This window comes from Triturus cristatus, chromosome 5_1, assembly GCF_964204655.1.
Source record: "Triturus cristatus chromosome 5_1, aTriCri1.1, whole genome shotgun sequence".
Classification (NCBI taxonomy): Eukaryota; Metazoa; Chordata; class Amphibia; order Caudata; family Salamandridae; genus Triturus; species Triturus cristatus.
In genome coordinates, this window is record NC_140587.1 from 374,898,939 (window position 1) to 374,903,008 (window position 4,070).

Consider the following 4,070-nt stretch of genomic DNA (forward strand, 5'->3'; position numbering starts at 1 on the left):
CTGGAAATCGTGTTGGAAATCCCTCTGGTGCGGGCACCAGAGGGATTTAATTTAAGCTAAAATAGCCCCATATTCTTTTTGGCACCATTAGTCTTTCTGCCCCCCCTGGGGGGTAGATGGGGCAGTAGCCTCCAATCTGCCCCCTGGGGGGGTAGAAAGCCCACTAGAAACCAGGGATTTTATATTAAGTTATTAAATAGGGGTGGAGGCTGCCCAAAATGGGCATGCCAATACCCCCACCCCCCCAGGCACAAACTCAGTCTTTCTGCCCCCCCTGGGGGGAAGATGAGGCAGTAGCCCCAAATCTGCCCCCCAGGGGGGCAGAAAGCCCACTAAACGCCAGGGATTTTGTTTTTGCCCCATGTTTTGGGGGGATGGGGGCTGCCCGAAATGGGCACGCCAATGCCCCCTCCCCCCACCACCATTACAGCCTTTCTGCCCCCCTGAGGGGTAGATGGGACAATAGCCCCAAAGCTGCCCCCCAGGGGGCAAAAAGCCCAGTAGACGCCAGGAAATTTTTGGGCAAATTTTAATTAGGGTGGTGGCATTTGCATGCTCATTTTGGGCAGCCCCCACCAAAATTAAAATTTGACCAAAAAACTCCCTGACGTCTAGTGGACTTTTAGCCCCCCCTGGGGGGCAGATGGGGGCATTAGCCCCCAATCTGCTCCACCGGGCGGGCATAAAGCCTTCTAGATGACAGGGTTTTTTGGGGCAAATGTGAATTAGAGTGGGGCAGCCCGAAATGGGCATGCCCATGCCCCCGCCCCCACAAAAATTACAGCCTTCCTGCCCCCCCTGGGGGGCAGATGGGGCAGTAGCCCCCAATCTGCCCCCCGGGTGGGCAAAAAGCCCACTAGACACCAGGGATTTTTTGGGTCAAATTTTTATTAGGGTGGGGGCATTGACATGCCCGTTTTTGGCAACCCCAACCTAATTAAAATTTGCCCAAAACAATCCCTGGCATCTAGTAGGCTTTCTGCTCCCCGTGGGGGGGCAGATGGGGGCATTAGCCCATTAGTCGTGAATTTTTTTAGGCACATTTTATATTAGGGTGGGGGTTGACCAAAACAGGCATGCCCATGCCCCCACCCCCTCCCCCGCAAAAATGACAACCTTCCTGCCCCCCCTGGGGGGCAGATGGGGACATTAGACCCAAATATGCCCCCCGGGGGGCAAAAAGCCCAGTAGACGCCAGGGATTTTTTGGGCAAATTTTAATTAGGGTGGGGGCATTGGCATGCCCGTTTTGGGCAGCCCCCACCCTAATTAAAATTTGCCCAAAAAACTCCCTGGCGTCTAGTGGACTTTTAGCCCCCCTGGGGGGCAGATGTGGGCATTGGCCCCCAATCTGCCCCGCCGGGGGGGCAAAAAGCCCTCTAGATGCCAGGTTTTTTTGGGGGCAAATTTGAATTAGATGGGGCAGCCCAAAACAGGCATGCCCATGCCCCCACCCCCTCCCCTGCAAGAATTACAGCCTTCCTGCCCCCTGAGGGGCAGATGGGGTAGTAGCCCCCAATCTGCCTCCCTGGGGGGGCAAAAAGCCCACTCGATGCCAGGATTTTTTTTGGGCACATTTTTATTAGGGTGGGGGTTGCCAAAAACGGGCATGAGAATGCCCCCACCCTAGTAAAAATTTTCTCAAAAATCCCTGGTGTCTAGTAGGCATTTACCCCCATCTGCAACCCCAGGGGGTGCAAAAAGCCCACTAGTCGGCAGGGATTTTTTGGGGGCAAATTTGAATTAGGGTGGGGGCTGCCCAAACCAGGCATGCCCATGTCCCCACACCCTCCCAGCAAAATTTGCAGCCTTCCTGCCCCCCCTTGGGAGCAGATGGGGCAGTAGCCACCAATCTGCCCCCCGGGGGGCAAAAACCCCACTAGACGCCAGGGATTTTTTTGGGAAAATTATTATTAGGGTGGGGGCATTGGCATGCCAGTTTTTGGCAACCCCCACCCTAATTAAAACTTCCTAAAAAAAATCCCTGGCATCTAGTAGGCTTTCTGCCCCCTCTGGGGGGCAGATGGGGGCATTAGCCCACAATCTGCACCCCCGGGGTGGCGAAAAGCCCACTAGTTGCCATGGTTTTTTTTAGGGCAATTTTGAATTAGAGTGGGGCAGCCCAAAACAGGCATGTCCATGCCCCCAACCCTTCCCCCGCAAAAATTGCAGCCCTCCTGCCCCCCGGGGAGCAGTTGGGGCAGAAGCCACCAATCTGCCTCCCGGGGGGGGGCAAAAAGCCCACTAGACGCCAGGGATTTTTTGGGGCAAATTTTTATTAGGGTGGGGGCATTGACATGCCCGTTTTATGCAACCCCCATCCTAATTAAAATTTGCTCTAAAAAATCCCTGGTGTCTAGTAGGCTTTCTGCCCCCCCCTGGGGGACAGATGGGGGCATTAGCCCTCAATCCCGCCCCTCCGCGGGGGGCAAAAACCCTTTAGTCACCAGGGATTTTTTGGGGGCAAATTTTGATTAGGGTGGGGGCTGCCCAAAACAGGCATGCGCAGGCCCCCACCCCCTCTCCTGCAAAAATTAAAGCCTTCCTGCCCTCCTGGGGGGCAGATGGGGGCATTAGCCGCCAATCTTCCCCCCGGGGGAGCAAAAAGCCCAGTAGACGCCGGGATTTTTTGGGCAAATTTTAATTAGGGTGGGGGCATTGGCATGGCTGATTTGGGAAGGCCCCACCCTAATTCAAATTTGCCCCCCAAAAATCCCTGGCGACTAGTGGATTTTTAGCTCCCCCTGGGGGGGGACTTTTTGCATCACCGGGCTCACATAAATTTCCCATCACCCAGCGTTCCCCCAGGTCTCCTGATAAAAATGGTGCCTCACTTGCGTGAGAGGCCCAAGTACCCGCGACAGGCAAGTGCCCAAAACGTAATGAGGCGACATCAACATTGCCTTTCAAAAAATGTTTTGGGCCCTTGCCTGTCATGGGTACTTGGGCCTCCCACGCAAGTGAGGCACCATTTTTATCGGGAGACCTGGGGGAACGCTGGGTGGTAGGAAATGTGTGTGAGCCCGGTGATGCCACATCTTTCCCACACAAAAATTATTGAAAAAAGTGATTTTTTCAGCTTAAGTTGAGGTTTGCAGGGGATTCTGGGTAAGGAAACGTTGGGGGATCCACTCAAGCCATACCTCCCTAGTAGCTCCCGGGTGTCTAGTTTTCAGAAATGTGTGGGTTTGGTAGGTTTACCTAGATGGCCGCCGAGCACGGGGCCAAAAACCCAAGTGACCCCCCTTGCAAAACCAGGTAGTTTTGAGATAGGCAATTTTGATGTCGCCTCACTGCGTTTTGAGCCCTTGGCTGTCGCGGGTACTTCGGCCTCCCACACAAGTGAGGCACCATTTTTACCAGGAGATCTGGGGGAACGCTGGGTGGTGGGAAATTTGTGTGAGCCCGGTGATGCCACAACTTTCCCACACAAAAATGTGTGAAAAAGGTGATTTTTTCAGCTAAAATTGAGGTTTGCAGGGGATTCTGGGTAAGGAAACGTTGGGGGATCCACGCAAGCCATACCTCCCTGGAAGCCCCTGAGTGTCTAATTTTCAGAAATGTGTGGGTTTGGTAGGTTTTCCTAGGTGCCGGCAGAGCTAGGGTTCACAAACTGCAGCTAGGCACTTTGCCAAAAAAGGCTCATTTTTCACTGCAAAATTGAGGTGTGACCATGTTGCGTTTTGCGCCGTTTCCTGTCGCAGGCACTAGGCCAACCCACACAAGTGAGGTACCATTTTTCTCGCAAGACTTTGGGGAACATGGGATGGGTAGAAATTGTGGATCCTCGCAGATTCCAGAACTTTCCACCACAGAAATGTGGGGAAAATGTGGTTTGTTTGACAATTTTTTAGGTTTGCAAGGGATTCTGGGTAACAGAACCTGCTGGGAGGCCTTCAAGTCACCCCATCCTGGATTCCCCTGGGTGTCTATTTTTTGAAAATGTATAGGTTTGCTAGGTTTGCCTAGGTGCCGGCAGACCTATGGTTCAAAAACTACAGCTAGGCCCTTTGCCAAAAAAGGGTCATTTTTCACTGCGAAAATGAGGTGTGACCATGTTGCGTTTTGCAC

General features: G+C 53.3%; 1 pseudogene; it reads right to left on the bottom strand.

The window, feature by feature from the left end:
- Window positions 1–201: 201 nt before the first annotated feature.
- On the bottom strand, window positions 202–325 carry LOC146830905 (small nucleolar RNA SNORA17; annotated as a pseudogene).
- Between the last annotated feature and the right edge of the window lie 3,745 nt (window positions 326–4,070).